At 35.8% G+C, this 19,052-nt stretch overlaps 1 long non-coding RNA gene and 1 pseudogene across 1 annotated transcript in view; one reads left to right on the top strand and one right to left on the bottom strand.

Annotated features, from left to right (window-relative positions):
* LOC145716552 (uncharacterized) overlaps positions 1 to 19,052 on the top strand; it is a 262,595-nt gene that overhangs the window by 40,122 nt on the left and 203,421 nt on the right. The window contains exon 2 of the long non-coding RNA XR_014139321.1: positions 3,536 to 3,621. This is a non-coding gene — a long non-coding RNA (uncharacterized LOC145716552). The remainder of the gene's footprint in view (positions 1 to 3,535; positions 3,622 to 19,052) is intronic.
* The window catches only part of LOC102742056 (tubulin beta chain pseudogene), a 51,092-nt pseudogene continuing 49,013 nt past the window's right edge, over positions 16,974 to 19,052 (bottom strand).

Genomic DNA, 19,052 nt, shown 5'->3' on the forward strand with positions numbered 1-19,052 from the left:
GGCAGACGCTTAACGACTGAGCCACCCAGGCGCCCCTAGATATATGTTTTTTTAAATCAGCAAAATTAGAAACAAAGTTCTAGGTGTGCCTGGCTGGCTCCGTCAGTGGAGCATGAGACTCTTGATCTTGGGGTTGTAAGTTTGAGCCCCATATTGGATGGAAAGATTACTTTAAAAATAAAATCTTAAAAACAACAACAACAGAGTTCCAATCTTTATAGTTACCTCGTTTTCATGGTGGAGCTCAATTCAGTGTTTCTTTTTACTCATTTAATACTCACAATTTATGTCCTATTTAAAAAGGAATAGTCATGGGGCGCCTGGGTGGCTCAGTCAGTTAAGTGTCTGCCTTCAGCTCAGGTCATGATCCCAGGGTCCTGGGATCGATCCTGGCATTGGGCTCCCTGCTCAGCAGGGAGTCTGCTTCTCCCTCTCCCACTCCCCCGCTTGTGCTCTCTCTCTCTCTCCCTCCCTCTGTCAAATAAATAAATAAAATCTTTAAAATAAAAATAAATAGGGAGCCTGGGTGGCTCAGTTGGTTAGGCATCTCCTTCGGCTCAGGTCATGATCCCAGGGTCCCGAGATCGAGTCCCGCATCTGGCTCCTTGCTCTGTAGGGAGCCTGCTTCTCCCTTTCCTCCCCACTTGTACTCTCTCTCACTATCTCTGTCTCTCTCTCTCAAATAAATAAATAAAATCTAAAAATAAATATATAAATATATAAATAAAATAAAAAATAAATAAATAAAAAATAAAAGGAATAGCCATATCTACATTGTTTTATATATTAATATACATTAGCTTCAGCATGCTGTGTTCAACTCAGACTCACATTATAACCTGATACCTTTATAATCCTGTAATATGTTAAAGACATAGTCTCATGTCTATGCACTTTAGCTATTAAATAAATTCTTCCACAGTCATAAGCAGTAAGATGCCCATGAATGTCTGCTGTATACTCTGCCTTGCAGAAAACATGTTTGAATGGCTCCAATAATTTAGAGTCATTCAAAAGAGGCATATTTCTTAGTTTCCACCAGTTTATGGCATTTTCTCAGTATTATTTTTCAAGACCTTGAGAGTTTTGAAGATTACTGGTTAGATATTTTGTAGAACATTTCCCAATTTGAGACATCTCATGTTTTCTCATGATTACACTGAGATTCTGTGTCTTGGGGAAGAATACCACATAGATGAAATGCCCTTCTCATTGCATCCTACCAAAGGTACATACCAATATGCACAATGACTGGTTAACTTAATCTTATTACTTGTTTGAGATTGTATCTACCACGTTTCTCCACCGTGAAGTCACAATTTTCTTTTCTTATATGTTCTTTTCCTATCTTTCCAACCGAGTTATTAAATCCTGCCCACACTAAAGAGTAGAAGAATTGAACTCAATTCTCTGGAGGGAGGACTATCAAAATTGTGTATGTGTTAAAATGACCATAATAATTAATATGTACGGGAGAGGGTATTTTGACACTATGCAACTATCCTGTTTTACCTTAGAATTTTGCCATCCATCAGTGAATCTTGTTTGCAGTAATTATCACTGTTGTGTTCTGATGGTGATTTTCTATTTCTCACACTTTTATATTTAATCTTTGGAATTCTTCTGTAAGGAAGGTTTATCCTGCAGTGGTAGAAAACTTTTATCATCTTCCTTTTAGGTGCTTTGACTACTCTAATAATTAAATTGACATAAGACAGATTTACAGAAGAAAAACAAATTTAATTTCATACAGTATAAAAGCACCAAAGACATGAGGCTCCCGGATAGTCAGGCTAATTGAAGCTTATATATTATCCTGAGCTAAGGAGAAGGGGGTGGGGGTGTGGGGCTTCAAAGGGGAGGAAGACAATTCATAGGAAAATGAGAAATGCAAATGTGTGCTAAACAAAGATTTGCCTTGCCATGCAGGTAAGTCTTCCTGATATGAAAAGTCTTCTCTCATAATAGCTCTTCCTGGTATAGGCCCATCTATATAAATTCTCTTAGGCAGTTAAAGGAGAGGTTAAAAACAACAACAACAAAAACAACTTTCCTGAGTCTGCTGGGTCCTAGTTGCATTTGTTTCAAAGCAATCCACATGCCAATGTGGCACATCTTGGGGTGATGCACTCTTCTCCCCTATAGTCCTTTCTCTCTCATTTGTTTATTAATTGTAGGGGCTGGAAAACTTTTTCTGCTAAGGACCGGATAGTAAATATTTTAGGCCCTAAAGGCTGGATTTTGTAGGAAGAATTAAAAAAATATCTAATTACTAACTTACTCTAAGACCTTATTCCAAACTCTGTAACCTTTTGTGGTTCTGGTATCTGTTAGTTAATTATGTATCTGCAGAAGAGTATTTCATAATAATTCAGATCTTTGAAAAAACTGAGACATTTAGACATTAACTTTGATAAATGGAAGGTCAAATATACTCTTGGTGAACTTGTTGGTATTTAAAGACTTGACAATTGGGCAATATCTTTTCTTACTGGAAACACAATCTTAAAACTTCAGCCAACTTCAGAGGTCGGTTCTTATATTTTATAGATTATAAAACTGAGGCTTGGAAGATTTAAGTTGGGTGAACTCCTTAAGTAAATCGTGTGAGGTCATATATAAGTCTAGGACCAGAATGCAGACTCTAATACTAGTGAGTTGTTTCTTCCATTACCCTTTGTTGCCAAATACAAGAAGAAATGAATATGTCAGATAAAAAATGTAGGGTTGAACTATTCTTTAAAAAGTTTTGCAACTAAAATGATTTAAAACTGACCATTAGATATAATATTGGAAAAAGAAAATCCTTGTCTGTTTGGTCTTTATGACTGCTCACAGCTGTGAAAGGTAGCGAGTAATAAAATAAGTTCACAGAAATGAAACAAGTGCTCTGGCTACCATTTATTTTGGCAATTGTCAGGAAAGATGAATTAGCCAGTACAAATTCCCCAAAGGTGGCATGATGTGTAAGACTAATAAAACGATACCTGATGGTTCCCTTGGAGAAGGAAAGCATAACCTCAAAGAAGAATCAGAATTAACAAGAAATGAGACCAATCTTTCACAAGAGCATGAAGGTTAGAAAGATAAAGCTATAGTACTCTAAAAGCCATGAAATTACTTCTAAAGGCAATAATCGATTTAGTGGGAAACATTAGAAAACTACAAGTCAAAAAACAACATCAACAAGAATGGTAAGCCCTGGAGGTTGCAGCCATCAGAAAAAGTGCTTGGTAAATCCTGTTTCCCTCCCTCTGCTCCTCAGCTAAGATTGATTCTATGCTGAATCTTGAGCCTGAAACAACTGTTTCCTGAGGAGAAACCTTTTTACCTACTATGAATTACTTTTCCTTCACTTGCGCCTTGCAGAAAAGGAAGGAAGGAAAGATAGAAGGGGGGAGGGGAGGGAAAGAGGGAGGGAGGGAAAGAGGGAAGTAGAGATGGAGGGAGAAATAAAGCAAGGGGAAAAAAAGAAGGAAATAAGTCTACCACTCTCCATTTCCTTCTTTGATTATTTTCTTATTTTCTTTACTAGGTTGGTTGATCAAAAAGCCTTCAATGGAATAAATTAATGGCCCATTCTTGCTTGTCACAAGAATATAATTGTGTAAATCATCACAGGTAATGATTTTCTTGATCATTTCAAGTCTTTTCTGAATAATATTCATTGCTCTGTGCCCTGATAATCTGTATCGACTCTTCTTACATTCAATTGTCAATTGGAAAATTTCCATTTATAATTAGTTATTTAGCTGACACTTTATTGTGTGGAGACTGAGATGGAAGATAGTCTCAGGGTTACAGCAGAACAGTGATCTTTAGGTAAGTGGTTCTTTAATTCTTTTGAGATCATCATTTTCTGTGTGAGGTAGAACAACTCTGGACACTGGCTAGGGAAGCATAGCCAAGTTAGAATGATAATTTTCTGTAATTTCTAAGTTTTTAATTTTTTTAATTTTTAATTTTTTTTAATTTGCGAGAGAGAGAATGAGAGAGAGCACGAGAAGGAGGAGGGTCAGAGGGAGAAGCAGACCTCCCGCTGAGCAGGGAGCCTGATGCAGGACTCGATCCCGGGACTCCAGGATCATGACCTGAGCCGAAGGCAGTCGCTTAACCAACTGAGCCACCCAGGTGCCCCAATTTCTAAGTTTTTTAAAATGAGCACTTATTTTTCTTTGATAATTACAATAATATTAAACATTAAACAAATTAAAGACATCAAAACAGATTTAGATGATTAAAAATGAGAAAGTGTGAGTAAGCTTTTGTTTCTTTAATTTTATTTATACAATTTAATTTTTGTCAAATAATAAATATATCTCTTTGAAGGACTGATTGATTCTTCTATAGACTTCTCAATGCTCCTCACTCCCAAATCCCATTACCCAGAGACAAGCACTTTAACTCATTTCATTGCTTTTTCTAGTGCTTTAGTCCATATTTCTAAGTAAGTACATAGTGATATTTCCTGATTTTCAGTTGCAGATATCTATTGAATTCCTCCTTAGCTGAGGTTTATTTTTCCTCTTTGGCTCGTCCCCTCCCTTCACACACATTTTACCTGTTCCTGTAGTTCCAATACTCACAATCATTGGTTGAATCAATACCTAAATATCAATCACAACAAAGGCTGTAGATTTTCTAGCCACATAAAATATAACTTCGGCTTATCTTCTAGGAAAGAAATTGTGTTGATTGCCTCTCATTGGTAGCTTCTGGTTTCTTCTTGTGGTAACCTTGAAATATTTTTTTTTCCAGTCCTTCAAAGAGAATACACTCACAGAAGAGTAGTGAGAAAAACAGATTTTACTAAAGACCCATTAGAGGTGTTGGGGAGGAAGAGTTTCCTCTAGCTTTCAAGGTCCTAGCTGGACTTAGAATCAAATGGACATGAGACAGATTAGCAGGAGAAAATCAAATTTAATAGCGTATGTATGGGTAATCCACAAAGAAATGGAAATTCCAAAAACTGTCAGGCAACATGATGTTTATATGAGCTAAGGAGAGGAGTAGGGGTCTGAAGATCAAAGGGGTGAAAGACCATTAGCCGGAAGGTGAAAGGAGATGTTTGAAAAACACAGATGCCCTGTTACATAGATAAGTTTCTTAGGTAAAGAGGCATCTCTTTTAATAGCTCTTTTTCTGATAAAGCAGGCAGTTGATGGGGAGGTAAACAGCTTTTTCTGAATCTGTTGACTTTGGATTGCTTTTAACTCACAATAATACTTATGCCAAAGTGGGAGGGAAAAATGGAACAAGACGAAACCACCGGAGAGGGAGACAAACATAAGAGACTCAATCTCAGGAAACAAACTGAGGGTTGCTGGAGTGGAGGGGGGTGGGAGGGATGGGATGGCTGGGTGATGGACGTTGGGGAGGGTATGTGCAATGGTGAGTGCTGTGAATTGTGTAAGACTGATGAATCACAGACCTGTACCTCTGAAACAAATAATACATTATATGTTAATAAAAATAAAACAAAAAGTTGTCAAAATAAATAACTAAATAAAAGTTATCTGTGAAAAGAACTTTTTCTTCCATTACATATATTTGAAAGCTTCTAGGAAAGAGATCCCAATTAACCTAACTCACTTCTGACTAAGTCACCCATTGGATCACATGTTAGTCTAATAGAGGAAGATATTATTTCCCTTATTTTGAAATGTCTTCAGAAAATATCCTTTTATGAGTTTACTTTTAAATTATTTAATTAATAAATGAATTTAAAATATTATAGAAGCTGGGGGTGCCTGGGTGGCTCAGTCTGTTAACCAACTGACTCTGGATTTAGGCTCAGGTCATGATCTCAGGGTCCTAGGATGGAGCCCCAAGTTGGGCTCCAAGCTCAACAGGGAGTCTGCTTGAGAATTCTCTCTCTCCTTCTCCCTCTGCCCCTCTTCCTGCTCTCTCTCTCTAAAATAAATAAATAAATCTTTAAAAAAATATATTATAAAAGCTATTTAAACTCTACAAAAGGTGACACCCTAACTTCTGAGAACCAAATATAAATCTGAGGCAAAATCTTAATTATTATACACATAGTTGCTTTGTTTCTGTGAGGGAGGAAAAAATAATTTTCCCTTACCCTTGTAGGTTCTTGGCTGAGACATCCCCTGACTCCCCACCCCCTGTAATAACTGATAGATTAACAGGAGAAAAACAAACAATCTTAATAGCATGTATACCTCTTATATTTCCCTTATAAATGTAAATGTTTCTCACAAAAGGGTAACTTCTTCTTGGTTTACAGAGCTTTTCCTTTGTCTGCAGTTAAAAAAAAAATAATTAGCTTAAAATAATCCTTATGCCAAAGAGCCACATTTTGAGGTAGCCAATTCTGCTCGCCTTCATTACTATACCACGTGTAAGTTTTAATTATTAAAAATCTAAAATAATACTTTGAAATAACATTGAAAATACTGAAGGTAAATTTGCCTCAGAGAGTAAAATTCTAGTCAGAAACTAAATACCAACCAATATCATATATTAACTTTAGGCCCTTGAAAAAGAATATTAGTATAATGATAATGTAGGTCTTTACTCACAGCAGAATATATTTCTAATTCAAGTAACTATCATTTCAGGTCCAGTAAGCAAATAGAGACTACCCATTCATTTCATGCAAGCCTCTCATGAGCTGCCTATGGAAACAAATGTCTCTCATTGCTCAACTAGGTTGGGTTCAAATTGGTGACTTGGAGGTGAAAGGTTGTGGATTCTGTTATCAATCATCTAAGCTACCCATTCCTCAAGCAGAAAGCACTGGCTCAGACAAGAGAGGGGAGAATTATTTGACTCAATTCATTAACACATTACACTAGTCTGTTGGCAAATAATCTTCTTGAAAAAAATAACCGTACAAAAAACAGCTCCCTTTTTTTATTGTAACATATGGAACGTATGTGAAGAAAATATGCCAATTACAATGTTCTGCAAATTGCTATAAATTGTTAGTGAGAAAATTCATTTGTAATTCCTAGGTATTTCTTCTTGTCTGTGACTGTCAAACAATGGCAGTATGATGGATTGTGTCACCACAAGCACATCTCCCATGGACACAGTCTCTGGCTTCTGTCAGATAACATTACAAACCTGACTTTTATACTCACTGTTAACATACTTGGGGAACAAGTTATTTATTTTCTGCCACACTATTTTCTATTTCTTTGCATTAAATATACATTGGAGAGTAAAAAATGATAGTTTAGCTATAGGGGGCAGAGAAATCAAGAGCTATAGTTTGGGATACTCATTACTTTATGAGGATAATTCGCTTAAATAATTTCTTAAAACAGAATACAAAAAGATGAAGACAGAATATAGTTTTGTGATTAGTTAGCATTAAATTTTCAATAAAAGTTTGAAATGTACTCTTATGTTTTTCTATGAGATATTTTGAACTTCTTAAAGCACTATGGTAGAATATTTTTTCCTGAAAGGATTCCAAAATGATTTCAACAGCAATTTTATGCCAAATTGGTCAAGTACTTACTTTTTATCATGTAGTGTTCCAGAATATGGAAATGAACAAAACCAAGCATTACTAGCATTATGTAACTTATATTCCACTGAGAAGACAGAATATAAATGGATAAGCAAATGAACAAAACCAAGCATTACTAGCATTATATAACTTATATTCTACTGAGAAGACAGAATATAAACGGATAAACAAATGATAATGATGTAGGCAGGCCTGGTCCTAGGATCCAAAGGGGGTCCCACACCACCAGCCAAGAGGATCCTTGACTTCATGCATGATAGAAATCAAATGCAAGCTGAGAAGAAGTGAGAGCAGATTTTATTGAAGATATATAGTGTAGATACAGACAGAGCATCTGGGAGACTTAGAAAGGAAAGGAGAGAGAGTCTCATCTTTGCTTGGGGTCTGGAATTTTCATTGAGGATTGTGGTTTGGTGTACGTGTCCTCCCATGCATCCAAGAACTGGTCAGAACAAAAACAAGGGTCCAGGTGTCCTCCATAAGTCACTTATTACTTGCAGCCACAGGGTCTTAGTGTTGAGATGTCTAGTGCCAGTGGTCTGGAATACATACAGGATGGCCTCACCTGGTCATTTTCACCTGATCATTCCTTAGATGTTATCTATTGTGCTGGAAGTCTCCAAAGAAATCATTAATTCCTTGATCCTTTCAAGGAGGACATACATTATTTCTGCTGTGAGGCACGTGTAAGGCAGCAGTGCGGGTCCTGGCAAGAATAGAGGCAGCAAAAAAGCAGTTCTTCCTGATAGTTTTAATAAGTACTATAAAAAAAATAAAACTTAAGGCAAGTGAAATAGGAGTCATGCAGTTTTCTCCCTTAGATGAGTCATTCATAAAAGACCTGTATGAAGACATAACATGTGAGTAGAAGTTTGGGAAAAAAAGAATGCCAGTTGTGAGAATATTTAAGGGAAAATTATTTAAGGCAGAAAGGACACCAAATTGAAGGGCTATAGTAGAGAATTTGCTTGGAGTGTTCAAGAACTGGCAAGATCAGAATGGCTGGAGAAAAATGAATAAGGGAGGAAGAAGTAGGATATGATAAAAAAAAAAGTTACTCATGGGCCAGATCATTTGGGTCCCAAGTCATGTAAATGATTTGGATTTTGTTCCAAGTCTCATGGGAATGTTTGGAAGACTTGAGAGCAGGAAATTGAGAAATGATTTATCTGTTAAAGGATCTCTCTGGATATTGTATGGAAATAGATTCTAGAGGGTCAAGAATTGAAGAAAAGAAGCTATTACAGTAGCCGAGGCAAATGATCAGAACCAAATGATTATAAAAAGTGTTACTTTTCTGGACATAGCTGATAGGATTTTTCAGTTTGGGAAGCACAAAGGCATCAAGAATGGTTCCAAGATGTTTTAACTAATCAGCGGGGTGAATGGTGGGGCCATTAACTTAGGGAACACTAGAAGAGAGGCAGATTTGAATGTTAGGGGGATACTCTATTTTGGACAGGCTTAATTTGTGAGAAGATGCTTGTTAAATCCCTGTATTAATTTTTTTGCTACATAAAAAAATCACCACAAATTTAGTGACTTAAAACAACACAAATTTATTATTTCACAGTTTTTGTGGGGTTGGAGTCTGGGCATGGTTTAGCTGGGTTCTCTGCAAGTCTGCAAACAAGGTGTCAGCCAGCTGGGTTCTCATCTTGACAACATCTGGGGAAGGCTCTGCTTCCAAGCTCACTCAGGTTATTGCAAACTTCCTTTCTTCACAGCCTTGGGATTTATGGAATCTTGCTTATTTAAAATCAGAAGGGAAAGCAAGACTCAGGAGCAAGTCAGCTAGCTTATACAAGGAGATTTGTATAATGTAACATAATTACAACAGTGATATCCCAGTATCTTTGCCATATTCAAGTCACAGATCCAACCCATGTTCAAGGGGAGGAGACTCTACAAGGGATTGAAAGCCAGGATGTAAGGATCATAGGGACCACTTAAAAGTCTCTAGATACCAAAGTAAATAAACTGAGTTGGAAATTGAATATACATTCCAGAAGGAGCACCAGGCCTGGAGATATAAGTTTAAGTTATCAAGGTATTTATATCTATCTTAAAGCCTTGGGTCTAGATGAAAATATAATCAATATTGACATGGAAATGATAGATATTTTATTCCAAAAGACACATAGAACATTCTAGTTAGCTAGATTTTTAAAAAAAGGATGCAGAAAATAATTCTTGGATCAGTTTGATACTTATTGGGTCAGTTCTTTTTTTTTTTTTTTTTTTAAAGATTTTATTTATTCATTTGACAGAGAGAGCACAAGCAGGGAGAGCAGCAGGAAGAGGGAGAAGGAGAAGTAGGCCCCCTGCAGAGCAGGGAGCCCGAAGGGGGACTTGATCCCAGGACCTTGGGATCATGACCTGAGCTGAAGGCAGGTGCTTAACCGACTGAGCCACCCAGGTGCTCCTAATGGGTCAGTTCTTGTTTGCCTTAACAGGGCTACTCGGCTATTATCAGATGTTTAGAATGTGCCACACAAATACTGTGCTAAGACCTTTGAAAATGTCATCTCACTTTATCCCTACAATAAACTAATGAGATAGATAATACTACTTCTTTTAAGTTGATTAGAAAACTAATGCTGTAGCTCACATAGCCACTAAGAGATATAGTCAATCAATGTGGTGTGACTCCATAGTCTGTACACTTACCCATTTCCTGTATAGCGCCTCCCTTTGTGTCCAACTTGCCTGGATCAGATCCACTTCTCATCATTGATTCATACTCTTTATGCCTGCATGAGTTTGTCATTCTTCTTGATTTGTTTTCTCTTGTCCTCCATCCAGATCATATTAACTTACTTCCTCCTTCCCTTGGGAGCTGTCAATTGATGTCTTTGTAGCCTGCAACTGCTTTAACATTGCATAATAGACATAATCTTCTGTAAACATTAGTCTTTTCATTAAAGACTAAAATATCTGAGGAATTTAAAACTGAATGAAGTTAGTGCACAGGAAGGACTCAGAGAAAAATCTGTAATTTTGAACCCGAAGAAAAAGGAAATCCAAGAGGAAAGAAGTATTTTTGAGTAGGAAAGAAGTAAACATATTCATCATTCTTACAATTATCATGGAAGTCGTTTATATTCTTTACCTATAAGAGTAACCAAGGCATTGTGGCTTGAAGAATGAATTTACTTTCTCAGTAACAAAAAAAGATGATAAAAATGTGTTTCTCAATCATAGTGGAATGCTTTATAGTAGAAATTTTAGTTGATTCCCTTTTTAATTTTTTTTATTTTGCATTTGGCTCCTGGTGAATGGTTATAACTAATGCATACTATATAATGCATTCATTTCTGTGGTTCAAATTATATGTAGGATGTGGTTTAGTATATCTCTTTTACCTAAGTGTTGTTATCCTTGACCCAACATTAGCATTAAGATGTTTCTACTGAATATTCAAGTAAAGGTGGACAAGAACACATTTCTTTTTCTCACTAAAAAACAGTCTTAGATAAAACAAATTATTCTAAATGTTTTAAAAAAACCCCAAAATTTACACTAGCTTTTTTTCATGGAAAACCCTAATCCATTTTTCCTGCATAAATAAAATACACATTTTATAGACTGTATGAGAACACAATCACGTCTACTGATGAAAAACTCTGGCTTATGCCTGTGGTGTCCCACCTTCAGATTCAGGATTATTTCTACAGGCATGTGACATCCTTATAGATCAGTTTCCGTTTGAAAGAACTCAAGATTATGGAAGATGGGTAAGTAAACACCAGAAAAGTAACAGCACCTTTAGTAAAATGTCATGTCTACCTAGGACTACTGTAGCAAAGTCCCATAGGCCAGATGGCTTAAAGCAACGAGCAGTTTTTCGTCTCCCAGCTCCGGAGGCCAGAAGTCTGAAGTCAAGGTGTTGGCAAGGTCATGTTCTCCCTGAAGGTACGAGGAAAGGAACTTTCCCTGCTTTTCTTCTTGTAGGTCTGTGCCGTTCCCTGGGTTGTAGTAGATGCATCACTCCAATCTTTGTTCTTCGTGTGACATTATCCCTGTGTATCTTTGCATTCTCTCCCCTGTATTTGTGTCTGTGTGTCCAAATTTCCCCTTTTTACAAGGACACCAGTCATATGGAATTAAGACTGAGCATAATGACTTTAAACTTATTTACCTCATAAAGACTTTATTTCTAAATAAGCTTACATTTGGAGGTATGGAGGGTTAGGATTTCAACATAACTTTTTATAGGTACACCATTCAACCCATAACATATGTATAAAGCCATACATTTAAAATCATATTTTGAAACATTTGTGCTGAAATATTGAATGCAGATTGCCATTGAAATTGATGTCCTCATGTTTGGTACTTCATGCAGACTAACCACAGTATTTAACTTATTTTTAATTGAACTTGTTCCAGAGTCCTATACATTATCAAAATACATTGTTTTTTCTTTCCTTGTATATAATTCAACATGGCAGAATATAGATTCAAAGAGAAATCAATAGTATTATCCCAACAATAACCTAGAAGATGCTATAAACAATAAGCAACAAATATGTATCATAAAACTATAACAATAAAATGAAGAGCCATAATTATGAGCAATACTAGATGTTAATTTATATTTAAATACATATTAAATAAATCACCTATGGTTAGGATAGTTTACATGTGATTTTAGCTATAGGCATGGGTTTAAAAAGGTAATTATAAAGTTAAAAAGGTAATTCCCAGTCTCTAAGTTTATTTTATGTTCTTTTTATATTTACATAGTACTGTTTAGAGACAAATTATTAATGTTTATAACTCTGAAAGTCATTAGAAATTCAATGAGTTGTTATTATGTATGCATTTCATCTGTGAGGTGAACTTCTTATTACATTCTGCCTTGATTAGGGTTGTCCATACAGAAAGACTGAACAATTGTCAGGATATGCTGCTACAACTACTAGCTAACACTTAAATAGCGGTTTTTATTTCTCATTTAATTGTCATGACAACACTATGAAGTAGGTACTATTATTGTCTGCAAAATACAGATGAGGAAAAGGAGGCGCAGAAAGTTTAAGTGACTTGCCCAAGGTCACACAGCAATTTGTCAGATCTCAGATTGGAAACCAGATGGTCTGAATTCAGGGGCCATCTAATTATTACTGTTACTACAGAGCATTACAAATAATCCATATGAAATTATCATGCTTTTTTTGTTGCCATTTTCCCTAATAATTATTATTTTAAATCTAATATGGTTTGTCTTGACAAAAGAAGTAGAAAAAGAGGCCTTATTTAAAAAATTAGCTAACTCTTCTCTGTCCATGCTTACCTTATTTGATTTCTAGATTCTAGTCATAAAATGGAGATTAAAGCATGGATTTTGAGTTCTGTCTTGGATCTTATTATATAGCAGTGACTAAAACATGTAAAGATTCCTGACCATGTAAGTGGTCATATCCTAATGAGAGAAGAGTATACCAGCCTCTTAAACCTGTAAAAATTCTCTCTCTCTTTCTTTTTTTTTTTTTTTTTTTGGTGGTATCCACTATCTCTTTACATTGCTTCTACAGTTTTGAGTCACTTCACTATTTTGCATTTTGACACAGAATTATGAGTTGATAATGAGAAAGTTCACTTAGACTTGTGTCTGAATGGAAATTGACTAATAATTTAGACTAATAATTTACAAATTACCTTAATACAGTAGCATGAGATAATGAATTACCCTAAAATATTTTAATTTTAATGTCTTTTTTTTTTAAGGATTTTATTTATTTATTTGAGAGAGACAGAGCATGAGCAAGGGGAGGGTTGGAAGGAAAGGGAGAAGCAGACTCCCCACTGAGTAGGGAACCTGACACTGGGCTCAATTCCAGGACCCTGGGATCATGACCTGAGCTAAAGGCAGGTGCTTAACCGGCTGAGCCACCCAGGCACCCCTTTAATGTCTTTTAATTGTGAATTATCTGAAGAATAATGAAGTTTAGACACATCAACAGTATTTTATACTGCAGATTCAAATTCATTGGTCTCAATGAGGTGATATCTCATTATAGTTGAGATATTTTACTCATTCTTTATGGAGAAGAATCTGCTATAATTAAGGGGAGAAAAATTATCATCTCTAAATTTGTTCTCAATTTGTATGATATCTGCCTAATTTAATTAGTTCTATTATTTATGGCATTTACTCTAGAATTTCTTTTACATTTTATTATGTGTTCTATGAAGAAAATGGGATTGAATGCTTAATTATGTTTTTTTTTAATTATAGTCATCTTTTTATTTTTACTTCCAATACTGTTCCAGAATCCTAAAAAGGAAAAGAAAAAGTTAACTCAATTTTTAGAACTATGCATTTGAGCGCTGGTCCCTCAAAAGACACAGGGAACAATCCTTCACAGGTTCAACACTATATTTGGGCCAGGATGTTGCAGGTTGATATGAATTTTCTCACCTTCTAATCTCCTGAAGGAGCAGAATGGCACTAAATACCACTTAGCCACACTCTCAGGTTTTCTAACTTTTGAATCAAATTCTATGTACTTTCTCACAATGTACTAAAGACATAGAAGCAATAACAGGTTTATTAACAGTGGCTGGACAGTGACCAGCATCTTCCATTTTTGTACTTTGTAAGAAAATATCAGTGCAAAGAACCCCAGCTTGCTTTCTGAATTTTTTTGAAATTTTTAAATTTTTTTCTGATTTTCTGATTGTTTTTCCTGAAAGGAATTATAATCTGTCTAGAGGAAAAACTAAAGTGGCTTGAAGAGATTTCACCTTTATGGGACTTTAATTCTTCATTGTGGAGGAAAATTAAATTTATATTGCAGGTGAAACTTAAGAATCCAAACTGCTTAGTCTGCTACAAGGGCTTCTTGCTTTTTATACTTCACTTCAGAGATTGAAGACAGTCTTTATTTAGTCCAAGTATTCTACAGTGTTCTCCCTAACCTTCATATTTGCATATAAATGTCTTTTTATGGAAAATTTGAAGGTTCTTTATGCCATTTCTAATGCATACAGCAAGCATTGGCTTGCTGTAGTATAACTATTCTGACACTAAATTTCACATTATTATCTATGTGAAATTATTTTAAATATGTGATGTGTTCTGATTTCATTCTAGAATTACCACTTAGAAAGTGGTGGTGATCTTTAAGCAATATGACTAAAAGAGTTGTTCCAGTCAGTTCTGGCATATCTCTTTTAAGTCTGTATTGCTCTTGATCAATGTATTGAGTTTTTGCTAGAATCACGACTTCATGCTTCAAAGCCCTTACTATCAAGTCTTTGTACACAAGATTTCAGTTAGTTTTTTATTAATAAAACTTCACATTATGAAATATTTTTAGATTTGTAAAAGAGTTACAAAGAAAGTGCAGAGAGTTCCTGCATACCCTTCATCCATTTTCCCTTTATGTCAACATCCTACATAACCAAGGCACATTTGTTAAAATAAGCAATTAGCATTGGTATTTTACTATTAAAAAAAACAAACTAGACTTTGTTCAGATTCTTCCATTTTTTCCATGAATGTCCCTTTTCTGTTCCAGGATCAAATTTCTATTCCAGGATACACAGTCAACATAGCCAATATTAGTTTGGAAGCACTGGAGTTTTATTCATTGCCTTCCTCCATTAAGCTCTGATTGGGCTTGCTTAATGGTCCTGAGAAGGTCCTTGTGTTCCTGCTGCTCTTGTCAATTGCACACTCATTTGAACTCCCTGATCTTAGTAGCTTCTGTGTCCAAATTGTTGAATTGATGTTCTTGGTGGAATTCATAGCCATCAATGACTATAATGGTGGTAGAAGAGAGATGATGGCAAAAAGAATGTAGAAAAAGAGGTTTAGTTAAGTTGTTTTTGGTAGATAGATCCTTTTCATGCATGAAATCTCAATTTACAAGGTATATCCATTATTGCAATGCCATGAAAATACCTAGGACATTTTAAACATTCACAAGCCAACAGGAGCCAGGACATCAATTAATACCACACACTCAGCCTTTGGAACTGAATGTATTAGGTTTAGTTTTCGTAACCAGTCAAAAACTAAGATTATTTTTATATAGAATGTGTCATTTAGAAAGTTAGTGGATTAAAAATCTTAAGGGTTAAACTTTAAAATATTTTGAAACATATCTGTTGTATGTATGTATAAGTATATACATAATACATATACATATAGACATAACACATATGCATACATATAACTAAGACATGTTTCAAAATATAATGTATAATCCTTAAGATTTTTAATCCACTAGGTTTTTAAAAATATATATATGTACATACATACATAAATTATTTAGTGCTAGAAATTTTTCTCTCAGCAACGCTTTAGCTGTGTCCTTCAAATCTTATTGATTTTTGCATTTCTAGATTACCATTTGAATTTAGTATATTGTTTTTTTTCCAATTCTCATTTATTTTTGGCTCTTGGGGCAATGTTGTCTTTTTCAATATATATATAAAAAAAAGCAAGTTCAACTCAAAATAGAAATTTGAAGTGTAGGATAGGACAAAACCAAGGGTGAGGGTTGGGGTGGGGTGGGGGGGAGGGAATAGTCAAAGGAAGAGATGAGATGTTGCCAAAAGACAGAGGGTCTCTTTGTCCCCTCTCTGGAGGAATGACCCAAATATTCACATGGTAATACATACCTTTCTATATGTACACAGCAGGGCTGGGTTTTTGGTAAGAAAAGATGGGGATAGGGAGGGCCTTTCTGGAGGCTTTAGGGACCAAGGCTAGTCCTTCTTCCCCTCTTGGCCCCCTTCTCTGACCAGGGGAAAAGGAAGGAATTCAACATTTGAAGGAGGTTAAGTAAGAAAGGGAAGGAACCCACTCAACAGAATGGGGCGGACCCCTACAAAGGAAACAGCTCAGGACAGAGCTTGGAAGGAGACTGAAAATGGAGATACTACTGTTAACAGCTTTCCTGAAGCTGAGAGAGGAGCAGGTAAATTCCTGGAAATTAGGACTTCAATAGCCTGTATCCCTCTCCAAAACTGCTCTAGATTAAAAAACCCTACCCCTTCCTCCTATGTACCTCTACCTGCTATGAGGTAATTTGGTTTCCTTTCCCCTGAGTTACCACACAGGCTGAGGATGATGGCCATTTATCCGAGTTTTCAGCACATGGTTCTAAATGGGATCTGATGAGAACCAGCTTCTTGGATAATTACCTTAAAAAAGCAAAGGGAAATATCAGCTGGACAGATGGGAGAATTGGACACCAAAAGGAAATACAGGGTTACCTAGATTGGCAGAAATCTAGGTTTCCCAAGGGTGGGAGAGCAGACATTGAAAAAACAATAAAATATTGAGCTTCTATTATGTGCCAAGCACTAATCTAGGACCACACCCTCTAAAAAAGGAAACAAACAAATAAAACAAGATAGAGGCAGAAAATGCAAATTCTGAGGGAGAGAACAGGGGCAGTTGAGGAAGAAGGCTGAGGGAACTGAGAAGTCTGAGGTGACGGTCTCTGCCTTAATCCTCCTCTTCCGCTGCTGTGGCATCTGGTACTGCTGGTACTCGAAAACAAGGTTGTTCATGTTGTTCTCAGCTTCAGTGAATTCCATCTCATCCGTGCCCTCATCTGTGTACCAGCGCCAGAATGTGGCCCCGGACTGCTCTGAGATGTGTCTGAAGAGCTCCTGCAAGGATGTGCTATTTCCAGTGAAGGTGACTGCCATCTTGAGGCCATGGGGTGGGATATTGCAGACAGCTGTCTTGACGTTGTTGGGGATCCATTCCATGATATAGCTGCTATTCTTGCTTTGTGCATTGAGCATCTGCTCATCTACCTCCTTCATGGACATCTGCCCATGAAAGACAGCAGCCGTGGTGAGGTAATGGCCATGGCTGGGGTCACAGGCAGTCAGCCTGTTCTTGACATGAAAGACCTGCTGGCTGAGTTCGGGTACAGTGACGGCCTGATACTGCTGGCTTCCATGGCTGGTCAGAAGCCAGGCATGAAGAAGTGGAAAAGTGGGAAGGGCACCGTGTTGACTGCCAGCTTGCAGAGGTCTATATTGTTTTTGACTGTATTTTTCTGTATGGCTATTTAGTGGTTGTTCTATTACATTATCTATATGTGTGTGTGTGTGTGTGTGTGTGATATCTATATATTTGTATTATATCTTTATATCTATCTCTATACTGTGATATGTCTCACAGTCTATTGATGTTATTTCTTCAGTAGTTTAAGTTAAAAGTAGAAAACTCATCTCCCTTTATCTCTTTTTATTCTCCCATTTATAATATTTAAAAATATTTCCTTTACATATATTTCAAACCATATCAGTGTTAGAATTTTTGCTTCAACCATCAATAATTTTAAAAACTAAAGAGAAGGGAAGTCTATTTTATTTGCCCATAATTTTCCTTACTGTGTTCCTTAGCAACACATTTTCTTAGTTTTCCTTCATCTGATGATATCTTGAATTTTTCTTCATTGTTGAAGGATATATTTATTGTGTATAGGACTCTAGGTTGACAGAGTTCTGTTGTTGTTGTTGCCCTAGAAAAATACTGTGCCACTCCCTTCTGCCCTCTATGGTAAAGTATTCTTTTTCTCTAGTCATTTCTAAGATTTGTCTTTAGTTTTTAAACTTTCATTATGATATGTCTTGGCATAGATTTCTTTGGGTTTATCTTGTTTATGGTTCACTCAATTTCTTGAATATGAAAGTTTATGCTCCTTGCCAGATTCAGGAAGTATTTAGCCATGATTTCTTTTAGTACTTTTCCAGCTTCAATTTTTTTCTCTTCCCCTGAGACTCTGATAGCAAGAATGTTAAATCTTTTGTTATAGTCCCAGAAATCCCTGATAGTTTGTCTATCTATCTATCTATCTATCTATCTATCTATCTATCTACCTATCTATCTATCATCTATCATCATCATCATGTATCTATTTATTGGTGTGTATATTCTCTTTGTTGTTCAGACTGGTTAAAGGGTTAGATAAGAAAAATCCATAAATATTCTCCCCTGTGAGGTGCAAATAAGACTGAAAAAAATACAAGAGAACACAGTGTGTCTCTGTAATGAACAGTATTTATATAGTTATAATGAGATAAATGCTGTTATGGACTATAAGCTTTTATGATAACTAATATTCAAAAGACAGCAAGCTTAATTGTTATTATTGAATATAAGGTAAATATTACCAACTTTGCAATTAAAATATAATGTACTGGTGGCAGAAACTGGATGATAGAGTAATGAGAGGTGGGAAAATGATAACATTATCATCTTGCAAAGTGAGGAATCAAAAAATCAAATCTGAGAATCATGGAATGAAAAATAAGAGTTTAAACTGTTAACCATTTCACAGTAACTGTGTAAGGTATGACTTAGGTGCTCATCAAACTATTTTTAGTACAACTAACCAAATTTCTAGCTGCAGCTTGCCACAACTGAGTTATAGCCAGTGAAATGTAGAAAAAAGTAATATACACTATATGTTGACTTCTCAAAATCATATCATGTTTTAAATTTCTACATTTTTTTCATGCTTTTCTTATATAGCTTTATTTTCCTTGGAATTGCTTATTATCTTTT

This window comes from Leptonychotes weddellii, chromosome 12 (assembly GCF_054177405.1).
Source record: "Leptonychotes weddellii isolate Sample4059 chromosome 12, ASM5417740v2, whole genome shotgun sequence".
Taxonomy (NCBI): Eukaryota; Metazoa; Chordata; class Mammalia; order Carnivora; family Phocidae; genus Leptonychotes; species Leptonychotes weddellii.